The sequence below is a fragment of the Stenella coeruleoalba genome (genome assembly GCF_951394435.1).
Source record: "Stenella coeruleoalba genome assembly, chromosome: 14".
Classification (NCBI taxonomy): domain Eukaryota; kingdom Metazoa; phylum Chordata; class Mammalia; order Artiodactyla; family Delphinidae; genus Stenella; species Stenella coeruleoalba.
Window position 1 is genome coordinate 11,332,101 of NC_137160.1, and position 15,034 is coordinate 11,347,134.

General features: G+C 34.4%; 1 long non-coding RNA gene across 2 annotated transcripts in view; it reads right to left on the bottom strand.

Annotated features, from left to right (window-relative positions):
• The window catches only part of LOC307197229, a 143,200-nt gene that overhangs the window by 97,869 nt on the left and 30,297 nt on the right, over positions 1-15,034 (bottom strand). For both annotated transcript variants that reach the window (XR_013831357.1, XR_013831358.1), the window contains exon 2: positions 11,384-11,470. This is a non-coding gene — a long non-coding RNA (uncharacterized lncRNA). The remainder of the gene's footprint in view (positions 1-11,383; positions 11,471-15,034) is intronic.

A 15,034-nucleotide genomic window follows, 5' to 3' on the forward strand; every position in this document is an offset into this window, starting at 1 on the left:
CCCTCCCCATCCCACCCCTCCAGGCTGTCACAAAGCACCGAGCCAATATCCCTGTGCCATGCGGCTGCTTCCCACTAGCTGTCTACCTTACTGCGTTTGTTGCTGTGTATATGCCCATGACTCTCTCTCGCCCTGTCACAGCTCACCCTTCTCCCTCCCCATAACCTCAAGTCCGTTCTCTAAGAGGTCTGCGTCTTTATTCCTGCTTTACCCCTAGGTTCTTCATGACATTTTTTTCTTAAATTCCATATATATGTGTTAGCATACGGTATTTGTCTTTTTCTTTCTGACTTACTTCACTCTGTATGACAGACTCTAGGTCTATCCACCTCATTACAAATAGCTCAATTTCGTTTCTTTTTATGGCTGAGTAATATTCCATTGTATATATGTGCCACATCTTCTTTATCCATTCATCTGATGATGGGCACTTAGGTTGTTTCCATCTCCGGGCTATTGTAAATAGAGCTGCAATGAACATTTTGGTACATGACTCTTTTTGAATTTTGGTTTTCTCAGGGTATATGCCCAGTAGTGGGATTGCTGGGTCATATGGTAGTTCTATTTGTAGTTTTTTAAGGAACCTCCATACTGTTCTCCATAGTGGCTGAACCAATTCACATTCCCACCAGCAGTGCAAGAGAAATTTCATTCTTTTACATGTAGCTGTCCAGTTCTCCCAGCACCACTTATTGAAGAGGCTGTCTTTTCTCCATTGTATGTTCTTTCCTCCTTTGTCATAAATTAGGTGACCATATGTGCATGGGTTTATCTCTGGGCTTTCTATACTGTACCATTGATCTATATTTCTGTTTTTGTGCCAGTACCATACTGTCTTGATTACTGTAGCTTTGTAGTATAGTTTGAAGTCAGGGAGCCTGATTCCTCCAGCTCCATTTTTTTTTTCTCAAGATTGCTTTGGCTATTCATAGTCTTTTGTGTTTCCATACAAATTGTAAAATTTTTTATTCTAATTCTGTGAAGAATGCCATTGGTAGTTTGATAGGGATTGCATTGAATCTGTAGATTGCTTTGGGTAGTATAGTCATTTTCACAATATTCATTCTCCCAATCCAAGAACATGGTCTATTTTCCCATCTGTTTATATCATCTTTGATTTCTTTCATCAGTGCCTTATAGTTTTCTGCATACAGGTCTTTTGCCTCCTTAGGTAGGTTTATACCTAGGTATTTCATTCTTTTTGTTGCAATGGAAAAAGGGATTGTTTCTTTAATTCCTCTTTCTGATTTTTCATTGTTGGTGTATAGGAATGCCAGAGACTTCTGTGCATTAATTTTGTATCCTGCAACTTTACCAAATTCATTGATTAGTTCTAGTAGTTTTCTGGTAGCATCTTTAGGATATTCTATGTATAGTATCATGTCATCTGGAAACAGTGACAGTTTTACTTCTTCATTTCCAATTTGTATTTCTTTTTCTTCTCAGTCTGCTGTGGCTAGGATTGTCAAAACTATGTTGAATAAGAGTGGCGAGAGTGGACATCCTTGTCTTTTTCCTGATCTTCGTGGAAATACTTTCAGTTTTTCACCACTGAGTATGATGTTTGCTGTGGGTCTGTCATATATGGCCTTTATTATATTGAGGTAGGTTCCCTTTATGACCATTTTCCGGAGAGTTTTTACATAAATGGGTGTTGAATTTCGTTGAAAGTTTATTCTGCGTCTATTGAGATGATCATATGGTTTTTATTCCTTAATTTGTTAATATGGTGTATCACATTGATTGATTTGCATCTATTGAAGAATCCTTGCATTCCTGGGTTAAATCCCACTTGGTCATGGTGTATAATCCTTTCAATGTGTTGGATTCTGTTTGCTTGTATTTTGTTCAGGATTTTTGCATCTATGTTCATCAGTGATATTGGTCTGTAATTTTCTTTTTTTGTGATACCTTTGTCTGGTTTTGGTATCAGGGTGATGGCGGCTATGTAGAACAAATTTGGGAGTGTTTCTCCCTCTGAAATTTTCTGGAAGAGTTTGAGAAGAATAGGGGTTAGCTCTTCTCTAAATGTTTGATAGAATTCACCTGTGAAGCCATCTGGTCCTGGGCTTTTGTTATTTGGGAGATTTTTAATTACAGTTTCAATTTCATTACTTGTGATAGGTCTGTATTTTCTAATTCTTCCTGGTTCAGTCTTGGAAAATTGTACCTTTCTAAGAATTTGTCCATTTCTTTGAAGTTATCCATTTTGTTGGCATATAGTTGTTTGTAGTAGTCTCTTATAACCCTTTGTATTTCTGTGGTATAATATTTATGCACCCTACATAGGAGCACCTCAATACATAAGGCAAATGCTAATGACCATAAAAGGGGCAATCGACAGTAACACAATAATAGGGGACTTTAACACCCCACTTACACCAAAGGACAGATCACCCTAACAGAAAATAAATAAGGAAACACAAGCTTTAAATGTCATAGTAGACCAGATAGATTTAACTGATATTTATAGGACATTCCACCCCAAATTGGCAGAATACACTTTCTTCTCAAGTGCACATGGAACATTCTCCAGGATAGATCACATCTTGGGTCACAAATCAAGCCTCTGAAAATTTAAGAAAACTGAAACCATATCAAGCATCTTTTCTCACCACAACGCTATGAGGCTGGAAATTAATTACAGGAAAAAAACTGTAAAAAACACAAATACATGGAGGCTAAACAATGCACTACTAAATAAACAAGATATCACTGAAGAAATCAAAGAGGAAATTAAAAAATACATAAAAACAAATGACAATGAAAACATGACAACCCAAAATCTATGGGATGCAGCAAAAGCAGTTCTGAGAGGGAAGTTTATAGCAATTCAATCTCACCTCAAGAAACAAGAAAAATCTCAAATAAACAATCTAAGTTTACACCTAAAGCAACTAGAGAAAGAAGAACAAAGATAACACAAAGTCAGTAGAAGGAAAGAAATCATAAAAATCAGAGCAGAAATAAATGAAACAAAAATGAAGAAACACTGGCAAAGATCAATAAAACTAAAAGTTGGTTCTTTGAGAAGATAAACAAAATTGATAAACCTTTAGCCAAACTCATCAAGAAAAGAAGGGAGAGGATGCAAGTCAATAAAATTAGAAATGAAAAAGGAGAAATCACAACTGACACTGCCCTAGCAAATTGTAGGGTAATTCCAACAAAAATTTTGTATTACAAAGTGATTAGTTATGGAAATGCTATCTTGTGCCACATAGGATCAAATCAGAAAATATTGTTAACTGATTTAGCAAACTCATACTTGGTCAGTAGCTGAGTGATTTTCTTTTTTCTTTTTCTTTTTTGGCCATGCCGGAATCTTAGTTCCCAGACCAGGGATCCAACTAATGTCCTGGGCAGTGAGAGAGCAGAGTCTTAACCCTGGACCTCTAGGGAACTCCCAATAAACTGAGTATTGAGTAAAGCAAATGATCGCTACACTTACTGAATCAGGTTCTGTGCCAGTATCTGAGTGTATCAAAATGAAAAGTATGCTATCCTTGAGTTCAGTAGGAATGAACAAATTAATAGCAGTTCAATTAACTGAATAATAACTGGTTTCATTTTCCCCCAGTGGGGCTGAGGATGAATAAGTAAAGCAAAATGTCTTTAGAGGTTGAATGTTTAGTTCAAATAGAATTTACATAAATCTAAGTAAAAGAGTCATACCAAAACAACATCTAATTAATCTCATTTAACTCAGTTTGATATGCATTTGTGTCACATACCATTCCCTGCCTGTGTATAGGAAATGGGACAAAATTCACAGGTTGTTCCAGTTGGGGTGGTGGTGGTATATGAGTTGTAGTGGTAGTGCTGGAAAGAGTAGTAAGTTCCAAGGAAGGAAAAGAGTCTCAGCTCACTAAGGTCTCTTTTCAGGAAATGGTATGAGAAGTCAAACTTCAAATGATTTTTGTGGGAAATGGAGGAGGTTGGATAATCCAGGAGGTTCTAAATCCCAAAATAAAACCAACAAATTGTGTAGCTAAATCATAGCAAGCTGTTGACCAATGCAAGCTTCAGGGTACTGTGTGGAGGCAAAATTGGGTAGACCCCCAAGGCAGAACAGGAAACAGTCAATTTTTACATTCTTACCAATAAAAGTAACAGGGCTGTAGGGTCAATAGAGGGGACGAGTGTATTATTAAATGTCTGCTTTTTATTTTACAGACACAAAACATATTTTACACACACCTTTAAAGACAGATTAATAATATCTATGAGAGAAAATATAAGCATTAATAGTAGAGGTTGAGAGGTTGTCTCAGGAGAGGAGGCTAGGTGACTGGGGGACAGCAAAGAGAGAGACTTCTCACTGTGCCTTTAGAAAACAGTATCTGAAATTCCTACTGTGTTTTTATACAAGAATACATCTATTTTTAAAGCATATTAATGAAAATGTGCTTTATAAAAATACTCTTCCACATGTTTTATGTAATCACAAACAGAAAACATATATATATTACATTATATTATATAATATACACATTATGTATATACACATAATTTATATATAAGATCTTATGAAACAGCTGGAATGCATTCTCAGTTCTTGGCAATTATTGCTTTCCTTTGGCATTTTATATTACGTTGGGAAGAATTTTTGCTTGTTTATTTTGTTATGTATTTATTTATTTATGATTTTATATCATCCAACCATTCAACTACAGGATGGGAATAACACCTTATAACACCCTCAGGAAATAGTAATGCCGGTGGATCAGTTGGAATGTCTCACTAATGTCAGCTTCAGGAAATAGAAGTTGAATTTTCTCATGTAACAAGAAGCATGTGGGCCAATGAAGCTATTGGTTCTGTGACTCCTTGATGCCTTTCCAGCTTTATTTGGCTTTTCTTTCCTCGTGTGACCAGCTGCCATGGCTCTGGTCATCATGTTTATGTCTCCATGGTGGTGCCAAGAGTCTCCTGCCTTCATCTCATTAGCCAGATCAGTGACATAAGTAAACCCCATCTGCAATAGGGGCTAAAGAAGGGCATATTTAGCTTTTACAATCTCTCTAGAAAGGGCAGGCAAGGGAGTTAGTGGTTGGGATTGAGTTTAGGGTGAGTTTGCAGGGTTCACGACAGCTGGTGGGTAAATTTGGTCCCATTACAGATTTTCAAAAGTGAAAAGATAAAGTTAAATAATTGCTTTTACTACTCCCAAATGAGGTGAAGTTGTGCATAATAAAGACCGTTTGCGAGAGGGAAGAGGAATTAAGACAATGGCGATAACTCAAGAAAGGATTTTAAAATTAATGTCTATAAACACATGCTTTGATTGATCATGAAGGATCCAAAATCTGCCTGTGAGGTGTTTAAACATCAACATCTTGCTATTATGACTTAGATCAAGTGCTATAAAAATACAGTATTAAATTCCCTGTTATTATTATTATATACTTTCAATTTATATATAATTTATAAGAAAAGAGTATAAGTCAAATAGAAGTTTTAGTAGAAATAGAACTTTATTAGAAAATGGGTGATTGCTTTTTAAAAATGATTTTTATATCCTGGGCATCATTTTATTTACTTTATATTTACTATTTCACTTAGCAATATTGTGTATTTAAAAAGAACAGTGTCTGATATTAAACCTGAATATTCACTATTTTTCTCCTATTTCCAGAAAAAGGAAAAAAATTCAGCCCAAAGCACAAGCTCTGAGACTCTGAGCTAACTATCTTGCTAGAGAGCTGGAGATTTGCCCAGATGTCCCACAGTGAGTCTGACCCCATGGAGCAACTGCTACATACTAGATTCCAGGCTATTCTCACAAATTTCATAAAAATGTCCAAAAGTTTTATTTATACAAAATAACTCCTTTTATCCTGTAGGGGAGGAACAATTTTCCCTCCACCCTTCTAGGTTCTTTGGCTAGTCTAATAATCAAATTGACATAAGACAGATAAATAGGAGAAAATTTAATTACATACATACAGGAGTCCTTTAAGACTATGAGGCCCATGTGCAGTCAGGCAATTGAGGCTTATATGAGATTTTGATCTAAGGAGAAGCAGGGTAGGAGTCTGGAACTTCAAGGGGGGTGAGGAAAATGTACAGGAACACAGGAAGAGCAAATGTTTGGTGAGCATATGTCTGGTAAACAAATGTTTGCTGTGCTATGCAGAGACAAAGGAGGAATTTGATCTCCAGACTCAGTCAGCTCCCCACCAGCTTACCACACTTCACTCATGTTCTTTGTAGTTATCTCTGCTGATAGTTCTCTTCCTGGACCAACCCCTCTATCTAAATTCTTTCAGGCAGTTAAGAGAGAGGTAAAAGTTTTCCTTGAATCTGCTGGGTCTTGACTGCCTTCAGCAAAATAGTCCACAACTCCAAATAGTGGCACATGTTGGAGAGATCTGTTCTGAACCCCTTCAATTCCCTCCCAGTTTAAAGTCCTAAGAGATCAAATGGCAATTTGGTAAAATGTTGAAATATTTATAAAAACAGATGAATAAAAGAAAAACAGACATCTCAGACAAATGCAAATATTTATAGCAAAATGTGCTGAATTTCAAGGTCAATATCTTTTGAAATTCTTGACTCAACAAAGAGAGTCATAAATACAAAGCATTGCTTTATTTTAGCTCATAAAATTTATTTTAATTTTAGACAGAGTTTTCTGTGTTTATACATATAGAAACACTATTGAACTATAGGTTATAAATAAAAGTGGAAAAAATCTTCACAATTATACCTGATGAAAAAATACTTAAGAAGTTTAAACACTTTAATTATTTTTTGAAGAAAGCTAAAAACCTTTCTTGAGAGACATAAATAATATCTCACTAAATGGAGAAATAATTATTAATGAGAAAATAATTTTTAAAATGCCATTTCTCTAAGATAGATTAAGCATTTAATAATTTTAATCAAAATTGCAGTGTTTTTGAATCTTAACTATGAATTTAAAGTTTTCTGAAAAATAAAAGAATACCACTGTCAAGATATCTTTAATGAATAGTGAAGCCTTTTTCATGAGATATTATATTTATATTTGATATTTGAAAATATCACATATTGATATTGATTGAAATTACCAATCATTTGAACAACACTGCACTAATATTGGAATAGATCACTATAATACAAGGTAAGTCCTAAAACAGATTCATGTATATGGTATAAGTTCATATATGATAAACGTATGAAAAATGTATTAAAGTCAGTTATAATGGGACTGAGTATTTAATAAATAATGTAACCAGTGACAGAACTTTTGGGAAAAAATAAGTCAAATGTTCTTCTTAATACTATTTATATGGGTTAAGAACTAAACATTCAAAATGAAATAATAGATTTCTGGCTCCAGCCAAAATGGAGAAAGCTCACTACAAGGCTGTTTGCTACCAAATGATCACAATAAAAACCTCTGGATTAAAAAAAAAAAAATTAAGAAAAATAAATAAATAATAGGCAGACTTTCTGAAGTGAGAGGGGCTCAATCTTTAAATTTAACACATTTGGTGGCAGGGGTTATTTTTTTTCTCCTTCAACTCCTGGCTTTGACCCAAAGTCAGGCCAAGTTATAGAACTGCATGATGGGATACTCAGTAAAACTTCTAGAGGAACCCTAAATTTCTAACCAGGGGATGGCAAAAAGGCTCTTATGACCTGAAACATGTGCAGAGAATCCTTGCTTATTTTTCTTCTTCTTCTTCTCCTTCTTCTCCTCCTCCTCCTTCTTCTCTTTCTTCTTCTTCATCTCCTTTTCTTTTTTTCTTTTTAAAGTTTCAGCCCTTCCCTGAGAACAGATTTCATTGAAGAACTACACTGCAGTAGCAGAGCAGTAAACTGGACATGTAGGAAAAAACAAAACAAAGCAAAACCCTACCCCTTGGAAAGAAGAATTGGGAAAAGGGCCCGTGTTGTTTGAAGAACGTGAAGGGAATCTCCAATATTTTTTCTTCTTTCTTTTCTCACTGCTTTGTCTCAAGTTCAGACCCAATCCCACAGAACTACTCAACAGTGTGGGAGGATAAAACTCAGAGAGAACCCTGTATTTATGAACAGGTAAAGATATTCTGATGAGTATCAGGAAAATCCCTGAGAAGACAGTCTGTCAAGGGAATCTGTAATTCTGATACTAATCGACATTATGTCTCTTGTTCATTTACAAAGTGCACATGTAAGGAACCTATCAAAACATGGAATAGGCTTTTAGAAGTCAATTCTGATGCTTACTCCAGCCAAAGTTGCAGATAAATGACCCAAAATACACAGCAAAATTTTGAAAATTTAACTAACAGTGGAAACACCACCCACAGATGGCAAGTTTTTACAGAAAAATATACTTAGAATAATTTCATTCAAAATAATGGTCAGCCACATAGAGATCAATATAATTTAGCAAAAATACATCACAGATTTTTATTTTAGAGGCAAAATTACCATTTCTAAATATTGTATACTTTATAAACAATACCTGTTTTATGTTTATGTTGAAATACATACATGAAAAAAAGAACATGCAATAGTTCTACACTAAAGTTAATATAAGAAGGAAATGGTTTTATTATTCCTAAAGTCTGAACCACAAATTAAATGAATTCCTTACTGAGCTCTTAATTTTAAAAACTTACTGATTTTAAGTCAACCCCCCCTTTCTGAAGGGTCTAAAGATAAAATTGTACAGAAGATACTGCTTTGAACATTTTAATGTATTCAAAATCATAAAAACAGAACTTCATTTCTGGCATTACAGACTGGTTTATTCAGACTAATCATCCTTCTGACAATAACTAATAAAATTCTTGAGAACAACAAAAATTTGAAAAAAATCAAAATGAACTAGGCCAAATTAAAAAGAGATAAGAAAGAAAATGCATCTTGATACAGTTAGATCTGTACCAGAAATGCAAATTATCAATTCATGTATTCTATCACTTTAGTAGAATTAAATGAAAAATATCCAGCAATTCTCTCAACTGACGCAAAAAAAAAAAAAAAGCAGTTTGGAAAAAGCCAAATCTAAAAGAAATATCAAACTAGGAATATAAATAGGTGTTCTTAAATAAATATTCAAAACATATAACAAAATAACAAGGCTATCCACATGATAGACTTCTTTTCTTTTCTACCTTGTGCTAGAATTCTAGCCAGCTCAGTAAAGTGAGAGAGAGCGCAAGAGAGAATTAGGAAAAGGAAAAGGAAACAAATCTGTTATTACTTGCAGATGACAGAATTGTGTACAGATTAATTAATAGAATTGGAAGGGTTGCTACATGCAAAAAAAAAAAAAGAAAAAAAAAGAAGAAAAAGCAATATCAGTACATTCCTATATGCCAACGGTGGGCAAATATTTTCTATTGATGGCCAGATAGTATAATAATTACTTTCGGTTTCACAATTCATAAGGTCTCTCTCAAAACTACTCAACTCAGTCATTGCAGCCCAAGAATAGTATTGTCAATACATAAACAAATGTACTTGACTGTGTTCTAATGAAGTTTATTTACAAAACCAGGAAAAGGGCCAGATCTGGCCACAGGTTACAGTCTGCCAACCCTGATATCTACTTACAACCAAGTGATAAATTTCAAATTGAGAAAGATGCCAGTTAAAACAAATAGAAGTATTATTACATAGAAATATTTTTAAAGATGCAAATAATTCTATAGGGAAAATATAAAACTCTATTGAAATACAATAAAGAAGATAAGTAAATGGAGGAAGATACCATGTTGCTGTACAAACCTATAAGATAGTATACATTCAACTCAAAATGATTAATAAATTTAGTACAAACCAAAGTCCTTTTAGGTTTGCTTATATGGACTTTGTGGAACTTGACAAGCTAATTCTAAAATGTATATGTGATGTCAAAAGTTAAGGATAGGTAAGGCTCTTTTGAAGTAGAAGGAAGTGGTAAAAGGATTTTTCTCTCCCAGAAAATAATTATTTTTAAAGTCATTGTGATAAATGTGGCTATGGACAAGTAGAAACAAATGGACCACTTGAAAGAAAAAAGGGAAACCTGAGATGTATTCACATACGGGCTCTTCATCCTATGACAGAGGTGACATTGTAGAGCAGTGCTGAAAATAATGTTATATAAAATCCCTACCAGGTAAAAAAAATGAACCTCTATCATACACTGTACAAAAACATCGACCGCAAGTAGATTAAAGAACTAAATGAAAAGTTCCAACTATAAATCTTTGAAAAAATTATATAGGCAAATATTCTCCTGATCCTAGGGTATGATAGGAAAAAATTATTTCAATGGATCAAAAAGTAAAGAAAATACTTTGCAAAGAAAACTATCGATAAATTTAATCACATTAATTGAAAGCCTGATAAATAAGAGAAATAAAATTATATAGACAGTGGAAGGAGATATTTGTCACAAACATAACTGACAAAAGAATTGGTATAAAAAATATATAAAGAACTCCTATAAATCAATAGAAAAAGACTTATAAAAATTGGACAATATGCTTGAACAGGGCCCAAGGAACAAATAAACATATGTGTTCAACCTCTCTATTAACTACATAAAATATTTTAATGTTGTACTATTAGACTTTTGCTGAATTGATGGGTATTAAATGATGTATTTGTTATACATTATATTTCACAATTAAAGGAGGAAGCTCTAATAAAGACAAACAAGCAAAAATAGCAAAACGGCTTTGAGTTTTCCAAAGTTCAAAAGTAATAACATCGAAATTCATGATTCCATCTTTTTATTATAAAGATAAATGTACTAAATGGGAAGTATACACCTGGCTTATGCTTGAGGCATTTTGTAGGCGTTATCTTAATTACATTGATATACATTCTTATTACCCTCCTCAATTTTTAAAGAGGGGAACTGAGAAACTTGGAATAAGGAAGTTTTTCAAATCATACACCCAATCTGTGGCAGCCTCAGATCCAAACCAGTCCAAATTAGCAATGTGCTCCTGCTGCAGAATGAAGATTTCAAGTTTGAATGAATGAAGATTTCAAGAATGCCTGCTGAATGGTGAGGCCCTGGATGCTGCCTCAAAATCTTTTAGCAGGAGTCAGCAATGCGAGGGGATTTTGACTAAATATTTGTGTTAGGTTGGATAGGGAGGTGGACCAGTCAGGAGACTCTGAGACCACCTAAAGCTAGTAGAAGGGAAAGTATGGTATCTGTGCACTGGCAGACCTCTTTGAACAGAATTTCATTCCATGTGAATGGAGGTATTAGAGGTAAAGTGCTAAAGACGTTGTCTTCTTGTGAGAAGGTTTTAGAATGTATAATATACCCAGGGTACTTGCTTCAGATTTCAGATGGTGACAGTACAATCATTGGGAAATGGACCCTCTGCTCTTATGTAAAGCACTAGACACTGTCTGGAAGGAGGAGGCTGGAAAGTTTGAAAGCCTTGGTACTTACCACCTCTAGTGTGGATGTTGGTCTTCTCATTGTGAGTTCCAAAAGCAACAGAGAACTGAGGCAGCTCTGGGCTTCTTCCATAGTGAACTGGGATAGAAGAAAGAACAGGGCAAAAATAGAGTGAGAACTCCAGTGTGTACTTAGGTCTGTGAACCTTCAAAATATCTCCTCAGATATTATTAGTGAGAATGTTCCAGAGTCCTGAAGATCCTTCCTTTGCTGGTGGGAACACAAACAGAAAACTTGGGATAGTGACTCTGATGTAACATCATTTGTGTCAACAGACTGTGAAGACCTTAGAAACGGTTCCCAATGCAGGTGCAGCGTGCATAAGTAAAGTGTTGATTTAAAGATGTGGATAAACTATATTTGAACTGGCTTGCTTTGAGCAAGTGTTAAATAAAGTAAAATGATATGTTAATTAGTAATTTAGATTTTCAAGAGCAAAACATATCTATAACTACTTATAAATATTTATTTTAATAAGTATCCCAAGCAAAGGTTAATTTAAATATTCACATGTTTTCAAAGGCAATCTACCTCTTAATTGATGATGAATAATAAACAGGCACTGCGTAAAAGTGGAAATCCAAGAGACAAATAAACATATAAGAAGATTGGTTCAACCTCATTATTAATTACTTTAAAAGATTGTTACACCAGCATACTCTTTATTTTTTGCTGATTTGGTGAGTTTTAAATTATATGTTTTTTTATATGATTTATGTCACAATTAAAGGAGGAAAGTACCATGAAAACAAGCAAACTAAAATAACAAAAATTGTTCTTAATTTTCCAAAATGCAAAGAAAGGAATAGTGCAAATAAAAAATTAAAAGATTAAAGACAACACTGTTTATGTTTAATTTATGAACTCTTATAATATAATATATAACCCTTATAACATTATATAACCCTTATAATATTGCACAATCAAGTGTAAAAAAGGCAGCAACTACCCAATTGACTTTATGTTCTATTAAAACTTTTACACAGAACAATCACCCAGTCTCCTTACTGTACTCTAAACCTTTTTATTCCATAGCCTCTATGAAGCTATTACATAAATTATTTATTATATTCATTCTTTATTGTCTATCTCTGTTTGCTGGAATGTAAAATCCCTAAAATCAGGGATCTTTGTTTAATTCACTGAGGTATCCCATGCACAGAGAATAAGTGCCCAATAAATATCTGTTGACTAAATGGTTGAAAAGTAAATTCATTAAGGTATAAGACTAAATGCAACTTAGTGTTAATGAAACTGATAGCAAGAGAAGTGATTATCCAGGAAAGGTTTATACATTTGGTGCTTTAATTATAGTAAAAAAAAAAACCACGAGAAATGTTATTTATTTGTGTAAAAGGGGATATATACTTTGTATAGTATATGTTTTTGGTATTGGCATCTGACCATGATATGTGCACAGACTCCTGAATATTTTCCTAAAGGTGGAGAGGACAGGAGTCAGGCAACTCAAAATCATTGCCATCACTACCCCTCACACCACAACCTTGCAGAAAACAAACAACTGTTTTTTTAATAAATTGAGGTAAAATTCACATCACATAAAATCGACCATTTCAAAGTACATAATTCAGTGGCATTTAGTACATCACATATGCACAACCACCACCTCTAAGTTCCCAAATATTTTCATCACTCTAAAAGGAAACCCCATGCCATTAAGAAGTCACTCCACATTCCCATCTTATCTCAACAGCTGGCAACCACCAATCTTCCTTTTTGTCTGGATGTACATATTATAGATATCTCATATAAGTGGAGTCATAAATATGTGACTTTTTGTGTCTGTATTCTTTCAGTTAGCATACTGTTTTTGAGGTTCATCCATACTGTTGTATGCAACAAAACTTCAGTCCTTTTTAAGGCTGGATAGTACATGCCACATTTTGTTTTTTTCCATTTATCTGTTGATGGACACAGGTTGTGTACACCTTTTGGCTCTTGTGAATAATACTACAATGAACACTGTACTATAAGTATCTGTCTGAGTTCCACGTTCAGATCTTTGGGCATATACCTAGGAGTGGAATTGTTGAATCATATGGTAATTCTGTTTGCTTTTTGAGGTACCACCAAACTGTACCATTTTGCATTCCCACCAGCATTGTATGAGGATTCTAATTTTTCCACATTCTCACCAACTCTTGTTATTTTCCATTTTTTTAATGCTATCATCATCCTAGTGGGTGTGAAGTGGTATCTCATTGTGATTTTGATTTGCATTTCCATAATGATTAATGCTTTTGAGCATTTTTTCATGCACTTATTGGCAATTTGTATATCTTCTTTGGAGAAAATCTGTCAAGGCAATTTTTAGATTTTGATTGTTTGTCATTATGTTGTTGAATTTCAAGCGTTCATTACATATTCTGGGATTAGATCTTTATCATATATATGATTTGCAAATATGTTCTCTCATTCTATAGATTATTTTTTCCCTTTTTTGATAATGTCATTTGATGACAAAACACGTCACACTATCTATATGAAGATATTTTGAAATCAACTAAAGATATCACAAGTGAAATTATAAATTTGAACCATATTGCAGATATAAATCAAAATAATTTATAATCAACATTAGGGTTATTTAAAAATCTATCAGAGGGCTTCCCTGGTGGCGCAGTGGTTGAGAGTCCGCCTGCCGATGCAGGGGACACGGGTTCGTGCCCCGGTCCGGGAAGATCCCACATGCCGCGGAGCAGCTGGGCCCGTGAGCCATGGCCGCTGAGCCTGTGCGTGCAGAGCCTGTGCTCCGCAACGGGAGAGCCCACAACAGTAAGAGGCCCGCGTACCGGAAAACAAAAAACAACAAAAACAGGCATATTCTGCTAAAAACATTCCATAATGACTTTCCTACTAGCAAAACTCGTTGCTTTTTTTTTCTTCAGGAAGTCTGTCATTCTTATTTTCCCCATGAAAATAGACCAGTCCTCCTGGCTTTTTCTCTCCTGATAGGAGCACAGACATGTTGCTTAAATCCTTCTTAGAGTTGTGGCATCTTGGAAATAGTGATAATATTCAAAGGGATGGTGTCAGTGGTGAAAATTTCATTAGGGAAGTTATTTGGGTATAACTTGGACATTGCTAGCCCTTGGCTCACTACACATACACAGATCTCCAATCTGCAAGATGTGGCCTTAGCAATCATTTGTCTTGTACAAAGATAAAGCTATGCCAATATTTAGATTATATCATATTCATTTCTGTAATCGCAGTGCCTGCCATGGAAATTAGCTCATATTTTCCGCTCAAAGAAATGTTTGAAAATATTTGTTGTTGAATTTCTCTAAGTTTTAAGAAATGATGGATCCTTCATCTTCTTGAAAAATGAAAAGGACTCTGGTTTTATCTTTCTGTGTTACCATCTCACCTGACCTTGAACATAGTGCCTCACCCTTCATACCCAATGAAGAGTCAGTTCAACTTCTATAGCTGGTTCAAAGAGAAAAATGTAGTACCTCCTTGACATTTTCTCTCAATCACAAGAATGATACAATCTTACAAACAGGACTTTTTAAATTCTTTTACTTGCTTTGCAAACCTGTATATTTCATCACTAAAATATGTTTTCGTTTGGAAGTTGTCAATTCCTCAAACATTACAAGGCATTGTTCCAAAGAT